This window comes from Zonotrichia albicollis, chromosome 5 (genome assembly GCF_047830755.1).
Source record: "Zonotrichia albicollis isolate bZonAlb1 chromosome 5, bZonAlb1.hap1, whole genome shotgun sequence".
In the NCBI taxonomy this organism is placed as follows: Eukaryota; Metazoa; Chordata; class Aves; order Passeriformes; family Passerellidae; genus Zonotrichia; species Zonotrichia albicollis.
The window spans coordinates 55,291,886-55,311,272 of NC_133823.1; the positions used below are offsets into that span (position 1 = coordinate 55,291,886).

At 41.8% G+C, this 19,387-nt stretch overlaps 1 long non-coding RNA gene across 2 annotated transcripts in view; it reads right to left on the bottom strand.

Moving 5' to 3' along the window:
* Nucleotides 1-10,492, bottom strand: part of LOC113459036 (uncharacterized) — a 51,404-nt gene extending 40,912 nt beyond the window's left edge. For both annotated transcript variants that reach the window (XR_003379846.2, XR_012580505.1), the window contains exon 1: nucleotides 10,358-10,492. This is a non-coding gene — a long non-coding RNA (uncharacterized LOC113459036). The remainder of the gene's footprint in view (nucleotides 1-10,357) is intronic.
* Between the last annotated feature and the right edge of the window lie 8,895 nt (nucleotides 10,493-19,387).

The following is a 19,387-nucleotide window of genomic DNA, read 5'->3' on the forward strand; positions in this document are numbered from 1 at the left end:
CCATTTGCATCCATTTAGAAGAATCTTAAATGTATGGAGCTTGCAGGGTGGAGGGAAAAAAGCTTAAACAGAGAGTAATGATTAAAAATAGGAAGAAGACGCTAAAACAGAGTGGGCTTCAGGGTTTAAATGTAGTACTGAGCCCCCATGTTTGACTCAGAGGGGCTGATGCCAGCAACAGTGAAGCTGAACAAGGATGGGCCCGAGGTCAGGTGGCACCTTCAGCACACAGGGCCATGCTGTAAAACCTGGAGGTGCTCATTTACAGTGGTGCCATTTTTGGACTGGAAAACCAGAGGCACAACATGCTGCTTGTGATGCTGGGCTGAGGTGGCCCTCTGGAAGTAGAGAACTAAACCAAATCCCTGGTCAGCCTGCAAATCCTAAGGATACAGCACTCTCTCTTCAGTGCAGTTCGTCTGTTAAGGCACTGTTGTAGGCACTTTCTAATTCCAGCTCAACATAAATTTAAAATAGCCTTCACTCCCTTTGCTAAATATATTTTCAGAAGTTTTATATGTGTTCTGGATCTGCTATGAATCACCCATTCCATATAAGAGCATTTCAGGTATAGATGAAAATCGTTCTCATATATTCAGTAGTTTGATATATATTTAAAGCTTGTAAAGTTGTTGGTAACAAAAGCTGTTTTATAACTAAACTACATCATTACTATGAACTCAGCCAATAATATGTGTTTTAAAGCTACAAGTTTACAGCAGTAGCTCAGTCACCATCCACATCTGTAAAAAATAAAACAATAAAAAATAAATAATGCATGTAGGAGAGGCTGTCAAAATTCATTCGGGCAGTTCCATTTTATACAGATTTCATTTCCTAGATTTTAAATACTGAAATATTGATTTATATTGTCAAGGCATCCTAAATGTACATAGAAAGTAGGCTCCAGAGACCTTACAGACTTTCAAATACCCTCAAATAGCATAGATAATGTGGTTTCTATATAGACATTCTTATTTTCAGCTTTTTTCTTTTTTTTTTTTTATTCATACTAAGATTTTCTACATAGTTTTTTTTTCCTTTTTTTTTTTTAATCTGTACTAAAATTTTCTACATAGCCTTTTTCATGCTGTCTCAGGCACCCTATACTCCTTCAGGGTCACATCCAAAATTAGAAGACCAGGCAGTTACTTGTCACCCAATATCCCAAGAGGGCATGGAAAAGAACTACGCACAAAAAAACCCACATAAGTGCTCTTTTGCAAGAGACTGTGCTTACAGACCTTGCAGAGAAAAATAAGTCCACTGACACCTATAGAAGGTTCAATCCTTTGTCCATGACTGGAAGAAGCCAGCCACAACATAAGAGGAACTGAAAACCAGAACTTTGGTCTCAGAAACTCGATGGCCAATTGTATCCTTCAATAGTGAATGGGAACACTGCTCACGTGTCTACATTCCCTATCAGCACTTAGATATAAAATCTTATAGATGTATAAAGGAGAAGAGAGAAAGTCCCGTCAAAAATTACATGCTAGGATTTCAGGAAGATCCAACATCTCAAAATGAGACTTGAACAGCTGCTGGATGATATAACCTGAATAAAAGTAATTAAAAGAAAATGAGTTCTGCCCTCTTGTATCCTCCTGACTCATGCCTCATTTTCTACTTCAGGATTTAGGAAAGCAAATGTCTATTTCTGTGTCCATCACCAGAGCGACATCACAGCAAGTTAATTAGAGCACATGACAGAGAGGCGCTATTTTTGTCTTCAAATAAAGATCTTTCTGTTGCATATGAACATTTTTCTTTCTGAAATAGGGAGAGAAACTTCTTAGCTACCAGCTCTCTCCCAAAGGTGTATAAAAATTATGCTTTTTCTACAGCTTGCAAGCTTCACAATTAGAATTGTCAGCCGTGTTATATTAAAGAGGATACAGTCAGACTTGACTGATCAAGCTTAATTTAGCCTTATGTTTGTGTTTCTGAAACATGGTAAACAATTTTTTAGCATGAACATGCTTACATAAAAAATCATTTTTCCTTATTTGAATAAAAATGAAATGACCTGCAAACTCATGACCAGTTTGTTAATTATGAGTTTTATATTCCATACTACATTGCTTCAAGGGCAGGCCTAAGCACTAATATTTATTTATATGCCTTGATTAAGAATATCCCAGGCATTTACTACAGATAAACACTGTTGAAGCAAAAAGCCATATTTCCCCTTGAGTTTGGTGTCTGTGTTGTCATGTGGAAACAGAAATTTGTGTTATGTGGGGAATTCTCTTGACTGAAGGATCCAGAGTGCCCCTCTGAAATGTTCGTTTCCCAGACTGTGTGTCTAAAGCTGGATTCCCAAATTTGTATTTTACATTCTGAAACCTGTGAGTGAAAACATGATTGAAAAGCAGACACCACTGATCATCATTCTTCACTATCCAAGCTCTTTTTCCCTTGGCATTTCCTTACCTTCCACTCCATCCTCAGAAATGAGGGCCAGCTGCACCCAATGAAATAGACCTTCCCCAGAGCTTAATGAGATGTCTTGGACCATTAGGGGATTCACAGCAAACAAATATCACCAGTAATTTATAAAAGGAGCTATGCATAAGCAGTCATAGGTCAGGCAGCCTGTCAATTTTTTTATGGAGATAATAGCCCACACTACTCCATCAGTGAGCATTCAGAAGGGCTCAGCTCTAGTTTTTGCCCTGATGCTTTACCTACAACCTAGCACAAGTACTCAAATGAGGCCTTGGATTTTGGCTTCTGTCTGTCTTGATGTCTTAGGGACCCCAGACCAGGTGATGGCCACAAGCAAGGGGCCCACATTTCTCTGGCTGGTGATCCAAAACCCTCCAAAAAGCCATTTCAAACTGGGAGACCACATTAAAAAACAATAGGGTGAGAGATCCAGTACATGGAGAAATGTTGTTAAAGTACATGACCAGATGAGGAGAAAAAACAGAGCCATTGTGATGGTTTTATGGACTTTCTGAATATATTTCTAAGTGTCATGCAATTTTAACATTTCTCTGACAGGTTAATATGTGCAACTTGTCTCAAGAGGCTAAGATTAAATAGCAACAAAGCTGAAGGGAAAAGCATTGCCAATAAACGGTGAGAATTTTTTTATAAGCACTCCTCTATGGGAATACTTTATTTAAGTAAAAGGGGGGGAAATTGCAACATGTACATGATTAAAATAAGACTCACAACAGGCAAACTGTAATTATTGTTTTAACAATGTGACATACATCCCCAGTAATTTTCTTCCTACAAGTAACATAGTTTATAAAAAAAAAATCCAGCATTTATGAGTTTGCTCTCCCTGTGGCTACCACTCAGCCCATGGAACTTGTCCTGCACCACATACAGGGACAGTCCAAAACAACAAGACATGGCCATGGCCAGGAGAAAAGGAGTTCAGGGAGCAAGGGATGTTCAGGGAGTGTCCCAGTGAAAAGCACAAGGCATGGGTGGTATCTGAGCTCTCCTAGAGGCAGAAGGATTATTTGCTTTACTACCCCCAAGATGGGCAGTGCCAGGGCTGTTCCTGAGGGAACTGAGCCATGGAATGAGCGAGAGGCAGGAAATGAGCAATGCCAGAATGGTAGAGATCAGAGAGATGGCAGGGATGCTCTGAGCCAGGACTGGGTCTGAAAGGCAGGAGCACCGACAGCCCACAGTGCTGAGGGTGCAGGGCAGAATCGTGGCCACAATCACAGCCATGCAGAGACCACTGGGCAGGGCAGCACAGGAGCCACCCAAGAAACCTATAGGGGGACACAGTATGGGTAAATGAAGGTGGTATAGAAAGTAATCTTACCCCCTAAAGAGCTGCAGCTGAGCCAATTACTGAAGATAAGAGCAGGCCTGATGTTAACAGGCCACACCTGTAGCCAATCATAAGAGTGTTATAAAAGAGTGGATTGGCTGGTTGTGGGGGACTTGGAGTTAGCTGCCTGCTATGAGGACAAGGCAGAGCTAGTGCCTTGAGGAGCTGCCTGCAAGAAACATCAAGGAGGTACAAACTCTAGCAATGTGGAACCCTTGCAATGTAATGACAACAGAAACCTGCTCCTTTAGTCACCCATCATAATTGCTGTTGATCATGTCCAGCTACTCTGAGAAATTGGTGTCCTAAGCAAACTGCTTTCATCAGCTGAGGAGCCGTATTTTCCATGCTCTCCCAGTCAAACCAGCTCCTCTTAATTTCACTCTTTGATGAAATGGCAATATGTTTTTAGGAGGTGTTTCTCAAAGGGAAGAGCAATCATTTGGCACATGAAAGAGAGCGATGCCGTGAGAATAAGGGACAGCAGAGCACAACATATAGCAAGACCAGAAGGGACACTAAGGCAGCAAAAATAGAAGGCAGCTTGGAGTAGAGAAACAATAAACAGCAGAATCCATGGACAAGGAAGCCAGTAAGGGTCCAGGAGACACAGGGCAGTGGAGGAAGTAATAAAGGACAAGAGTATCAGCCATAGGGTGGTTTCACTGGCTGGCAAACAAGCACAGCAGTGTCAAAAAGAAAGCTGCTGAGTGGCCATTGGGCTGGGGAGGAAAGGTGGGCTCACAGGAAAGGGCCTTGCACCCTGCAGAGCACAGGGCAGCCCTTGTCCTTCACAGGGCTGGGGTGGTGGGTGACAAATCTGAGCTGAACTGCTGTCAGGAGTGCATTTTTAATGTTGAATTTAGATGGGAAAGTAATGAAAAGCAGGAGGAAAACATTTTAGTACCATTAATTAATTGGTTTCTATATTACATTTAAAGTCCTTGGGTGTTTTTTTCTAAGTCAATTAACTCAGCTTTATGTTTCTAGGAAATAAAACTCTCCATTTTGAAGCAGCCCCTTTTAAATTGAATGGAAGAAGAAGTCAGACCCCTAATTCTGACCCCTAGTCTTCAAATCACCAATTTTTTCCACAGCAAGATTAAATGCACTGCTGTTGTTCTGCCAGCCCTTAACACAAATTAATGACTTGAATTACCTTTCATCTCACCTTATAAATTCTACCTTGAAGCAGCAGAAAGCCCAAGGGCTCTTGCATAACCAGATGAAGACAAGTTCACTGCCTCAAATCCTTCCCTTCTTGCTCTACTTTACATCAATTCTTTATAAGAAGAGGTCTCCAGGGCTAACAAAGGAGCTGGCCATGCAGCAGAAGGTGCCATGGGACTTCCAGAGGTAAAAGCCCGTCTTGTGGTGACTCAGTGCACTCCATTAGTCCTGGGAAACGCAGGGCACATCGAATGCAGCAGATGTGCCCTTCCTTGCCAGGCTTCAGACAAATGCAATCAAATCTATTTTAATCATCTATGAAATGCAAATGCGTTCCACTTGCGCACCCGCAAGATCCATTGTCTTCCTCACTGAAGCATGCCATAATGTCAATTAAACGCCGTTGCTAACTTAATAGGTGTTCTGATTGCCTAGGGGAAATTATCTTTACTTTCTTATTAGTGGTATTAGTAGTAGTATTATTTCACATTGCAAAGATTTTTAAATATTTTCATAATTGCGTTGGGGTTTGTGTTCTCCCTTCCATTGGCTCGGTGGCCAGCACCTATCCAGACTGAGCAGTGAAACCTGTGTTTGCACTCAGAGAAACAATGCTGTGTAATTCCAAATATTGAAAAATACCCTTCTCAACTCCTCTTAAACAGCCCTGCACAGAAGTGATGCTGCATTAATCTGCTGGCAGTTTTGCTCACACACACAGGCTCCCATACATGCACACAGCCCCTTTGTTATTCTGCTAGAAATGGCCGGGCAGCTGTAAAGATGTTTATTCTCATACCCACAATGAAAAATGTTTGCAGTATGTATGTAGCCTACAAAGTCGGGAATGATAAGCATTTAAATCAGACTGCCCATGCCAAGTCAATATTTCGATATCAGAGGAATTGATTTTTGATCTAGTGCCAGCACTGTGTACTCAATGTACTGCAGAAAAATCCTCGCCCAGTCTTCCTGCCAGCACACTGCTAGGGATGACAAGCATGCAGTTATCTGATAGAGCAGATATTTGTTCCAAAAGACGATTTTCATTTCAAAGACAAAACATGAAAAGAACTTACTTATAGGGAAACCGAATACTGTATTCTCCTCTTGATAAATCAAGCTTTAGAGAAATAATGCCAAAGAGAGCAGGATTCTCAAAAGAACTTCTGTAGCTCTTTTCATGCTTTTTCAGCTACTCAGCTGGCTTAACTCTGCCAACTAATAATCTTGTGTTTTCCTAAGATATGTTGAAAAAGAGTTTATTTGCAAATAATTATTTAGTGATAAGAATGCATGTATGCTTGCTTTTAAACAGTTTCTACAAAGCTAATTAGGGGATTTATCATAGAACACAGGGTTCTATATGGTTTATACCTTAAGCTGCTAATTATGGGATTTTCAATAACATCTCTTTCTTTCCTTTGCAGGGACAATAAGACAGTATTACTAGACAATAAAAGCCCTGTTTCAGTGAAAAAGGTGAAATTTCTTCATGTCACAGTCTTGTCAGCTCTCCTCATGGCTGAATTTACATAAAAGTAACCACGTATGAGTAATAGCAGACAGGAGAGGGAAACATCTTCATACCCTCTGAGACCAGGGACTAACACAATAGTCCTTTTATACTCTGCAAAGACATCTTTGCTATTTGGCCACAGACTTCCAGATACACTGTCTAATTACAGTTAGCAAGCAGCATGCCCTTGACACAGCACAGAATAAATATAACCTGCCCTTTCAAGTGTGTCACTGTGCTCAACACTTATTTTATGTCTTCACGCTACTAACCACACCTTATACAAAGAAACTTAACCATGCTTTTACCCACAAAAATTGTATCACATTGAATGCTGCTTTATTTCTGCAGGACATCAAGAGGTATTGACACCAAATTGCTACCATACATTAACTGAGGGTCTACCTCAGTCACAGCTCTTCCTTGGGGCATAATTACCTGCATGCTTTATTTCACTGCCAGTCTTTTATAAAAGTGCAAATATGGAGTGTCCATCCAGTTTCAAAGAAAAGTTAAAGGCAGACTGTAGAGAAAATTAATCATAAGCATATCAGGGCCTTACTGGGATGCAGCCCAATTAAATTCAATACACACATCCACTGTGAAGGCCATTAATAAGCTGCTAACAATTTCTGTATGTCCCTGCTGGGCTTTATACAAAATTTTGCCCCTGTAATGAACTCTGCAGGCTTTACAGGTGGGATTTTCAGAAGTGTTCAACACTGATCCAGCTCCACTCTCCTTGAAGTCAGCAGGAATTTTTACCATTGGCGTTAGGGGGGAGGCAGGAAAAGGTCAGCCTTGACTGCTTTTCAAACTCCCACCCCACCAGTCTGCTTAAGGCCCATGCAACTCTGAGAGGAGAGAAGTTATGCTGCATTTATAGCACAGAGTAAGGAGTCTTTGTATACCATGAAGATCAGATTATGTGCTGCAGAAGCACAGAATATTTTTGCATTGTTTATCTGCCAAAAGCACCAACCTTCAAAACAATGCATAAACCTACATGAATAAGAAAATCATTCCTACCCAGGGAGGGTAACCATTTGCACTCACTTGTAGTGAGCCTAGAGACCCAGTACAGCTATTGATCTGGTCCCTTAAACAGAAAAAAAATTGTACACAACACTAAGATGCTGGGGAAAAAAAAATCAAACTTAATAGAAAAAGGCCCTGAAATTGTGAAAACTGCTTGTGAGGATCAAACTCTTACATAGACTCTGGAAATCCAGAAGTAATAGCAGTTCCTCTATTAGGTTGTTGATTGTGGGCTTCAAATTAATTATAAATTCATAATTAATTATGAAGTGCTACCCCTTGCTCTTCTTTCCTGTGGCCTGAGGAAGAGACAGATTCTCAAAAGCTCAGAGCCAATTTCCATTTTATTTTTAGCCAGTCAATCTCACAAAAGGTCTTACCTATAACTTGGGGACTTGCTCTTTTATATTCCATTCATGTATAGGCTAATCAGCTGGTGCAGTGATCTGTGACACTTAAATAGGAAAGATGCATATAAAAAGCAAATGCAGAGCAGAAGAGACCCAAATGCTCTGCCAGGGCCATGGCAAGGGCAAAGCAAGAGGGGTGTCCATGCTCAGCAGCCCCTGCTGTTGCTGTGCCCTAGGAGATGGGAGCAGCCCATGCCCAGGGGTGAAGGAGGATGGGGCAGGAGTCTCTGGGGGAAAGCCACAGATTGCCACCAGATTGGGCGTCCTGCAGGGGTGGGTGCTCATGGCCTGGTTCCTCCCAGCTGCATCCACCTCCAGCTGGGAAGGGAAGGACTCCTGCTCCATGGCGCTAATCTGATGCACTAAGAGCTAAATCTTCAGAGGAGTCTCTGAAGTTGTCTTCCTTCAGAGGAGGAATGGTTTTGGGTTGGAGGAGACCTTAAAAAGTCATGGGCAGGGACACCTTCCACTAGACCACGTTGTTCAGAGCCCTATCCAGCCTGGCCTTGATGGGGCATTTGTCCTTGCACCTAAGCCACCACACTAGGAATGGCAAAACTTTTGTTTCTCTCTGCTCATTTTCTAGCTCTCTGAGCATAAGTGTTCTATATCATTGTTGTTTTTTTAATGTTTATTTATTTTCTAGCGTTTCCACTAGAATACATCTCATAAGAAACAGTATCTGTGAGGAAAAGGGATGGTATATGCAGCTCAGCAGATTGAAATCATCTTTTGTTTTGGTCATTATTGAAGGATGGAGTGGTTATAGCACAGTTTTTGCTTATTATTACAAAATCAACATACAGTATCTAAATAACCTTAAAAACTTAAAGTGTCCAGTAAACATTGATCTCTAATCCATTAAGTTTGCTCACTTGAAATAAAGTACTGTCCTGTGAATCAGCAGCCTTTTTGTAGATGACAGGAACAAAAATTATCCAACCATGTGGTATTTCCAACTCACCTGGCACAAATTAGTAGTAATTCTGAAGAGGAATTAAGTGGTTTGGATAAGTTACACCCTGGATGGGTGCTGAGAATAAAGAAAAGGAATTTATTTGCTTGGTCTGCCTGCACTTTCCTGTGTAATCTCAAGCAAATCACTTATCTTGTTTTAATTTTCAAGTTTAAAAGGAATATATGGAGCTTCTCACGCTTGCCTGGTCTCCAGAGTAGAAATTGTCTTTAAACACATGTACAGCACTAAACACAACACAGTCCTGCTCCCAATTGGAGCTGGTAGCTGTTACCATAGGAAATATCAGTAAATAAATCATGATGTGAGAGAAGCCCATGTGGTGTGAGCCCAATGGCAGTGACCAGAAGATGGCAATGTTCAGGAGGGAGGGCTGAGGAGAGCGTCCCTGTGGGTCACACACGTGGCAGCTCCGCCAGTCACCCCCACCCCCTTCTGTCAGCGATATGAAACCTCCACCACTGGCTGAAATCACCTTCCGAGCCAGGAGTAGGAGTAGGTAATTTAGTTTCCATGGTAATGCAGTTCTGGACCATTCTTAAACAGAAGCTGCCAAGTATGACAAATGGTAGGTGCTGATTTTTTTATGTGAACAGCTATTCACTATGAATTGAAATGAGATTGCCAAATTCACTTTCCTTGGGACTGGAGCTAGGGTCAAAAGCTATTGTTACATTCAAGCCATAGTCCAAAACTAGCACTTTAGCCACCCATCTCCAGCTGCAATACAGAAATTTTTAAGTCATAGAATAAAAATGAATGACTCAATATCAGAGTTGTCAAATAGATGAGACAGATTTACATCAAGCAATTCTAAAATGCTCTGTAGCCATGAATTAAAGGAAACATATGACAAATCACTTATTCATTCTCTCATGGGGAAGAAATTCTGTTTTAAGCATTGCTGAATGTTGTGCAGATGCTATTATGTACATGTATATATGGAATCTGCATTAGGATAAACACATTAAATTATAAGGGTTTGAATTTAACTACTTTTCTTCCATGGGCCACCGCTGTATAATATGCCATAGTAGGTTTTGCACTCTGGTAATCTCCCCAAACAGTACATAATTGGCCTTGGAAAATGCTGTAATACTGTAATTAGTAAAATGACAAATAAAAGAGGAAAAGGCCTTTTCATTTTAGTCTTGTTTTCCTTCAGAATTAAGCAACAGGAAGACAGGTTGCCAGATCAACTATCAACTGTTATTTAACACCATCTCTGCCATAAAAGCAGCCCAAAAAGCAACTCAGTTTTTCCCAGGCTGGGGAAATGGGGAAGGATGTTCCCACCAGTCACCATCCTACTGCAGATGGATAAGCAGAGTGCTGCTGGACTGCCTGCAGTGGCTGCATGGCTGGGGCTGGATGGGCTCCCCAAAACTGCCCCAGCAACACCAGCAGCCAGGTGGCATTGGAGAGCCATGAGGATTTACCTGCTGGTCCATCAAGAGCTCTCTGTGGCCTGTTTGTGAACCAGCAGGATCTGGATGTCAAACCTAGGGAAAAGTGACTCCTAGAAACGTTCTCCTTCATATCAGCCATTCTTCCCACTGGCAACATACCTTTGAAAAATACAAAAAAGAGAACAAAACATTGTAAGCATTGGGGAAAGAAAAAAATAAGACATTCCCGGTTCGTTCAGTGTTGAAGAGAGAAGAAACAGCTAGGAAGCATTGTGACAAGACAGTATTTTCTGCCTTTATTGCTATATTTGTACCTTTACAAACCCTGGTGCCCAGAGCCCTTTGTAAACGTTCATTAAGTTGTACATTAAAAGAGTAGTTGTACCTGACATAACCTATCCTCTGTTTCTCCTCTATGAAATGCCTGGAATAGATGGTGCTCACCCACTGTTTGTACTTTAGCCATTTACACAGACACAGTTGATAGTGCCTGGAATTGAGACATGGGCAGGTGAATGGGTTTGCTTGGGGTGACACAGGGAGTGGCTTTCAGAGGCAGGGAGAGAAAATCTGAGCGCAAAAGGAGACCAGTGGCTCTTCTGACCCACCCCAGAGCTGTGGAGGGATAGAATGTAAGAAAATAAAGATAGTGCAGAAGGTAGTCTCACCCCTGAGGAGTTGCCGCGGTGCTAATCACCAAAGATTAGGAACAGGCCACAGCTGTGTCCAGTGAGCATGAACGCTACAAAAGCATGGGTTGGCTGTGCTGCAAAGGGAGTTAGAGTTTGTCTGTGCTGTGAAGGAATCAGTGGTGTGAGGAGATGCCCACAAGAAACCACCGAGAAGGTCTGGGAGCTTTGCAATAGGATGCCAACCCAGAGCAGACATGGACTCAGTACCCCCATGTGAGCCTGCCCGCTCACCCCAGCAGTGCCTGACCCTGCACCATGATCCCCCAGCCTGCCAGGACTGGCAGCCTGCCGCCCTTGCCCTGCAGTACCTGCACTGGAGGGGCACTGGAGACACTTCAGGGCTCATTTATGATTCCCAGAAAGCAATGGCAGATCTCACAGGAGACTGGAATCCTCCTGCAGTGGAGTGATGCACTTGTTATGAGCTGCAATGAGCAATGATTCCCCAAAACTGGCTGTCAGTCTCAGCTGAGCAGCCTAGCAGACAGCCAGAGCTGAAAGAGAACCTGCTTTGCAGTGCTGAGGGAGTGGGTGGTGGCTTTGGGTCTCAACCCAACAACTTCCTTAGGGATCATCCTGATCAGAGGTGGCCAAAATTTAAAGGCCGTAATATTATTTCAGAGCAGGTTGTTACTGTTAATTGGCAACTAATCTGTGCAAGGAATAGCGAGTTTTTGGCTGGCTGGTTCAGCACCAGACACTCACAAATTCTGCATCTAGGAGGCAAGAAAAAGTGTGGATTTCACTACTGCCAGGGAGTTTAACTAGCACACATGAATGAGTAACAGATATTAAGAGACAAGATTTCCTAAATTGCACTGGGGCCACTGCTGGTCTTCCGTAAGGAATGCTAAAACCTGTTGTTACTGGCATACCAAGTAAGTATTAGGCAAGCCCTCTTCAGATAACTCTCACATTGATGCAAAATGTTGAACAACCTTTAAATTTTCTTTTTTCAGAAGCAAGGACTTTGTTTTCATCCTAATGTTATGGTTAATAACGGGATGCCTGTGCCCCTGTGTGCCACAGACACTTGGAAAATGCTGAACAGGTAACTGGAGGAAGCCCACCATGTAATTCCATCCCTGTGCACAAAGAGGGAATATTTGCGGTCTTCTGACAAATAGCACTTCAGAAAGTCAGGAAAATTTGTAGGGCAGTGAGTAGATGCTAGAAATCTTTACTGAGGAACCTTATTGACTATCATGAATGTCTCCTCTATGAAATGTTCTTACAACTTCATTCATTGCCTCTCCCCTGCCTCATCTAGACATTTCTGCAAGGAAAAGGGAGCAGTAGGAAGCTGCACACTGCTTTTCTTACTGGTCTTTTTCATTTAACTTAGCCACTGGGCTTTATAATGCAGCCTGCCTGGGACAATGCATTAATAGTCTCATTCTACCAGTGTGACAGAACAACAAAGAGCCCAGTATGTGCTGAAATATGCACTCCTCTTGCTAAGCCTGTAATCCCAGCTTTGATATTTTTTTGTTTAAGCCATCAGCACAAACCTAGTGAGAATGAATCGGAAATTGCACGCCTAATTTTGTCTTCTGCTTGACTTCCATCTTTGATCAGAGACTGAAGAGAATGGGCTGAGGGAGACTCATGGCTTCCTCCACAAATGACATTAAAGGATAGTTTGTCATACAGAGTAGCCTCCATTTTCTTGGTCTTAACAACAAAATCCCTCCTGTCTTTCCTGTAACTTCCTCAAGAAGGACATCAAAAGTGCAGATATATTTCCCAAATTTGGGCTGCTGCTGCCATTCTTCTCTAGAGCTGCTGTGTCACCTGCTGTTACCTTTCCTCCAGCTGCAAACAAATCTGAGTTCAGGCCCCAAAATGGGTGATGCAGATGTGAGACTCAATGCAGAGAGGTTTCAGTGCCCTTGCTCGCAGCACCACCCCCAGGGATCTCTTCTGCCACCATCCTCAGCCTCGGAGTCAGTGTGCCCTTGCCTGACATTCACCTTGGGGATGCTGCCACTGCTGCAGCTGAGAGCATCCATCAAGCTCTCCCGTCGCTTTGATAGAGCTTCAAGGAGTTGCCAGAGCTGCCATTTTCCATTCTTTGTTGTTTAGAAGCTGTTTGCTAACTTTTTAATGAACTTCTCATGCTGATCACGCAGTCCCCACCTTCTCTGACTCTGCAGGATGCCAGAAGATGGACAGAGGGTCATAGTCCTGGAGGTGGTTAATCAGCACCTTTGTGAGACCCTCTGGCCAGCTCACAGCACCCTGATTGAGTGAGTTGAGCCTGAGGTGAACCAATTACTGCAAAAATGAGAGAGATCATGTGGAAAGAAGGGTTAAAGGCTGAACAGTGCACAGCTTTGCTGCAGAGGGAAGCAGAAAGGGTGAAAAACACAGACCCAGAGGACTGAGGGGCTGTAAAATATGATCCCTCTTCTGCTTCAAGGACATTAATGTTGCAAGGTAGAGAACTGCAACCAACACCAATCTGGGCAAGCGAGCTTACCTTCAAAGAGTGTACGAGCTTATCTCCCTGCTAAGGTCAACAGAAAATTCCCATTGATCTCATGATGGGCTTGGATTTTCAATTAATGGAAGACTACTGGACTTGATGTGCAGTTATGAAGCATTTGTAATTATTAATTTATCTCTTCTCTGACTTCCAGTTGACTTCTGAAGGGAGATAATATTTCATAGCTGAAGACTGAATGTATATTTGTACTTTAAAACACCATTCTCAGTGATAAAAGCCCATGAACTGACATACCATACTCTTCTGGGACAGTTTAAGAAGCAGCATGAAAATAATCTTATTGGACACATAAAAATGAACTGTGAGTCTGCATGCTTGAATCTAGTTACTGTACCATTTTAGTTATTGTTGACTCAAAGCCTTTTTCTGGTGTTAATACATAACTGTAGTACATTTTCCAAAGACAAAACTCTAGGAGTTGGTTTTGTTCAATCTTTTAAAAATTTTGTCTTGCAAACAAGATTCAAATAGTCTGCAACAGCTGTTTCTAGGACCCTGAAAATTTGCAAAACTCTCTGTGTCTCAACAAGTTGCTTTTTACAGTACTGTTGAGTATTCAAAAATTAGTTGTTCATCTCTTCCTCCCATACTTTTAAAAATCCTTAAGTATTAAACTCCTGTGCACATTTGTGCTCATGCATTCAGAGTTACAAAGGTCACTGAGTGCTACAATGAAGTGTTCTAGCACAGAAAGCTCCACACAGAGCTAGAAGTGAAGAACAGTTTTCTTCCCCTTTGTAACATATCACCCGATGCCAAACACAAAAACAACAGAGGTACAGAGGTTCCCTGGAAATCAGTGTGACCACTGAAGCAGGATTACTAGAAAATTACTGGAATATGCAATATTTTCGATGCTGAACCATGAGTAGGGTCAAAGGCCAAAGGGATACCTGAGGAAGCAGCTCAGAACAAAGACATTCCAGGGTACTAGTCATGGAGTCTGGAGGTGGCCAGGAAGGGAGGTGCAGGCCCAGGACAGGAGAAGTCAGAGGGAAAGGCAAGTGCTGGACACAGGCCAACCACTAAGCCATGCTGGCAGCAGATTTGGCATTGCTGATCAGTTGAGACAAGGAGAGATGGAGATCAGAAAACTCCAGGAGGCTGGGAGGTGAAATTCAGATACAAATCTGTTAGCTGTGTCACAGGGCGAATATAGGTAAGGGTTTAGCAGCAGCCTTTTGGATCACTTCAAGGAAAAATAGTGAGAAATTAGGAAGGCCAATAAAAAATGGTCTGCAGTCAAGTAGAAGCAGATCTTGGAGCAGAGCAGCTGTATCTTGTTCACAAGAAAGAGAAAAGGAACAACTCTCTGAGACCAGCTGGTGAAAGCCCCACCAGCTTTAAGTAGTTGCCCAAGTGTATAGGGAAGGAAGAGAAGGTGTTGGAGCATGAAAAATTGAAGAGGAGATGGTCATTTATTCCATTTCAAACCTGCTTTTTTTCTGCAGCATTCCTCACACAACTAGAGAAATAGAAACCGTTAGCTCTTTTTTATAGGTGGGACCTTTGCACACAGGAAGATGGAACAATTTCCCTAGAGTTAGCCAGCAGCTCAGTGCCAGAGGCAATGAATGAACTTAAGGATCACAAATCCCTGTCCAGCACAGATTTTTAACCTTATTCTCCATTTGCATCTAGTTTAACAAAATGAAAAAAAACTGTGCAAGTTGCTTGTAATTGTACCAAAATCATCTATGCAATCATCTTTAACTGATGAAGTATTTCCTGGTCTTTGTTTATGCTGATTATTTACTAGTGATCATTTGTGGTGTGAGAAGTCAATTTTACAGCATTATTTTTCTTGATATCCTGATTGGGGACCAATTTTCTTGAAAAGCTAGTAGCTAAAATGAATGTTCATTCTCCAAATACAGCAGGGTGAAATTGGTATTCTGCACAAGTGCTTTCAACCAGTCATCAGAAAGCATATGTAGTTGTGAGCTAAACATTCAAAATACGACAATTATTTGTGATGTCTATTTTGCCATATTTAGACTATTGGGCTGAAAGATGAAGACAAAAGGAGAGGCTGTTCATGTGCTGTAATGGGGGAAATGGAAAGCAGCTGGCAATCACTAAAATACACAGAGGCTTTTCTCGTATTATGCTGGAGTAGGTGGCCTCTTCAGCAATGGCCCTACTCTGTAAAAATACACTTTAAAGGGATGTATGTTGACTCTAATGCATTACCTATGCTGTGCAAGAAAGCAGTTATTTAGGAAAGAAATAAAAGAACACATCAGGGCATCAGACAGTAAAATGAAAGGGCAAGTTGGAAGTCCATTCTGCCATCTAAATGCTCTACCCTGTGCCCTTTGCGTGCCCTGCAGTACCCTCCACGACATCCCAGCCACCTCTCCAAAAAGGCATAGCTCCTCTCATGGGTTGTGTGCTCTCTGTGTATACAGTGCCTTGCATCACATCTGGGCCTTCAAAGTCCATTGATTTCTCCTCAATGTCCTGGATCAAGGCTGGAACAAACACATACAAATGTTTCTTCTTTGCTTCACCTTGAATTTCATGCATGCTCTGCCCACCAGCCAGCCTTAAAATCACAAACTGCTGCCTGTAACACAAATATTTTGTCCACAGAACAAATGCTATCAGTCTTCATTGTCTCCACAGAAAAAGTTTTGATTTTTCCATTTCTTCTACAAACAAAATGAACATATAATTTATGTTTGTGAGCAAAGTGATTTTATGGTATTTCTTTTTGTTGACAGAATGATTGGAATAAAATTACATTCTGTTGACAAAAAATGTGATGAAATGTCGCTTGAGCATGTTAGGAACAAAAGAGTTTGACAAAAAATGCAGTTTGCCAATGTGACATAGTAAACGTTTTAACAAAATTAATTCTGTCTGTCTCCTATTTGTCCCAGGAATGTCATGAGAAGTTTTTCCAAATCCATTATGTCAAAATAAAAGATCAAAATTTTACCTATAGAAAGACTAAACACTACTGCTATTGAAGCCATTCATTCTAGTGCTTTAAGCCATATTGCTCTAGGTCACATCTCTTTTTTCCAAAATTCAGTCTTTTCTAATAGAGATATGTGGGATCCACCTGTTTTAATATATATCCATCCTACACATCACTATTAATTAACAGTAGTAGGCTTTCACATTTTTCTGGATTTTTTGATACATTAAACAATAAAGTAGAACTTTGTGATTTTCAGAAATACTAGGTTTCTAGTTTAAAGATAACAGTGTTTGTTCTTGGAAGTCATCAGGCCTCTGACAGCAACATGAGTACTCACATAATTTAATTCTTTCAGAGCCTGAGCAACAGTCTGACAGCATCTGGGAAATGTGTGCCAAGCTATTTTCTCTTTGAACTTTGATGCCTGACATCTTTACATGGACATGAGCTCATGTGAGGATGGACAGAAAGGGAGGGGAAGCTCTCTTTGGTGGGCTCAAGTGAATGAGCTTAGACAAGGCTGATTTACCTTTGGTAGCAGAAGGCCTTTAGGTTAAAAGAAACTTGATGGCTCTATGGGGAGTGGGATATAAAAGCACAAGGCTCAGAACAAAGGGAATAGACTTAAGTCACCATCATGAAATGGTTGAGCACAAAGCAAAAAATAAAGAGCTGGTACGAAAGGTTAAAGTGCAAAAGAACAAAAGCAAAACAAAATTATTATAAACAAAAAGTCAAACAAAATTATGTAAGCATCAACACATTATGAACAAATAAAACAAAAAATAAAACTTGCATCATAAACAGAGCCAGCTGCACTGATTCTTCTTTTCTTGCTGATGCTTATTAGGCCCAAAGGCTATAAATCAGTCCAGAACAAGTGACTGCTCCTGGCCAGGGTGGTGGTGAGGAGCATGAGCTTCTTTACAGAGCTGGTGTGCAGGACAAGCTCCAGGGACAGACTTGGCTAGTTTGGTCCCTGGGCTCAGCATAAAAGCTTTCCAGTGCTTCCAGGGCTCAGGCAGGCAGTGAAAGAAGTCGACTTTTCTTCCAGACAGATAAAAATGAAAGAAAAACATTATAATCCAATTAGCACTGGTGGATTTCAGTCTGATCTTCCATCGTGCCGAGGAATACCATTCCCACTGAAAGCACTGGGATTTTGGCCATACCCCACAGCATATCAGCTAGCTAGGGCATGAAGCCTCCTTCAATCCATTAAATTCCCCTGTGGCTAAGAGAGGAGATACAGAAAGGACACAGAAAGAGTCTGGTGAGATCCTACAGAGCAGACACACTTCCAAACGTTCACGAGTCTGAGCTTTTCAAGTCACTGGGGCTTCACACAGTCAGAAGGACTGCAGACATGAGTTCTGGACTTTAACATCATGGCCTAGAGAAACTGTGAGCTTGGGGCCACCAAAGATCTTGTCAGACTTGCTTCTGGCATTCCAAGGTCATGGTATGGTAAATGATGTTTAGTTCAACTGTGTATGGGTTAAAGATCCAGAGGAGACCCATTCCTGTATGGATTGGCCCGTCTGTACAAATATTAACATAAAAGCAGTGATGGACATTTACATTTGTCAGCAAATGTCTCTTAGAGCTAAAAATGCAATTAATTGCACTGCTTGCACTAAAGCTTTTGTTCTTTTCTTCCCTCCCTCTCTCCTCCAGCCCCCCCGACAGCGAGAAGAAGGGAGCTAATGTGGTAAATGTTTTTTCCCCTGATTTTTCCCTCACAAAAGAATAAATGATATTAAAAGCTATGAAATGTTCAAACACAATCCACGCACACATTCATTCTAAAGAAAATAGCAAATTAAATGCAAAGCCTATGCTAATGCATCACCCAGGTTGAGATTTTAATTGCAAAAAGTCAGGAAATGCAGAGTTATGGTTCTCGCAGTAATCATCACTCAGCCCCTTGAATACAGCCAGGATTTGTATTCCAGGCAGTGTGCAGCATTCACTCCAACACCAGCCTATATATGCCTTCTCTGCCTTCATTACAGTTGCTGGGGGAACCATAATTCTGCCTTTGATGACTTTTGCTCAATTAATTTTTTTTCCTTATTGCTGTGCTACAAGATTCTTGCATTTAATTTCACTGTATTAAAAAAAACAAACACATAAAACAACAAAAAGGAACTGGAAATTTCCATTGCATACTTAAGTTAGGAGATAATCCATTCTGTCTGTGCATCCTCAGGCTCCTGTAGGACAATGCAGTCGCTTTAGAGCACAGGTACATAAATAATAATAGCAACAGTAATAATAGTTAATAATAATTACAATAAATGCACATATGTGGAGCTTCACCTCATTGTGAAGTGAGTGCCAGAAGATCAGAGAACTGGCATGCCCTGGGCAATGCCTTTTTTGAACCTCCTGTGGTAACTACTTACTGCTTTTTTTCACAATGAAGGCAATGCTGAGGTCCCACATTCCCACTAAGGCTGTCTCAGGTGTGCTTCAGCACAAAAGCAAATTCTGTGCCCCCACAACTCACTCACTGTTTCAGTACCTCTGAGGATAACTTTGTCTGTAGCCCTCCAACTACCTGCTGGTGTTGGGATTTACCTTCCTGGAAATCTGCCTGGTGGATCTGAAGGAGTGACCTCAAAAGTAATTAATTCTAGTGGTCTGAGAAATCAGTTGGAAAACACCAACCTTAGAGTAGGTATTTTCCTACTTTGTAACAAAAAGGAGTCATCAATCTCACTTCTCCTCTGATGTAGGTTTGAAGGAGCACATGCAGACACACTAAGTCTCACTACCATTATTGACACACTCTCTTTGCACCAGCAGAAGTCCCACACCATTGTGACTTCTCCTTACCCACCTCTCATCCTCCTCTGGATTTCTCCTGAAATGTGCCCACAAGGATGTATTGGATGTTTCAAGGTCAGATTTCCAAAGTGGCTGAA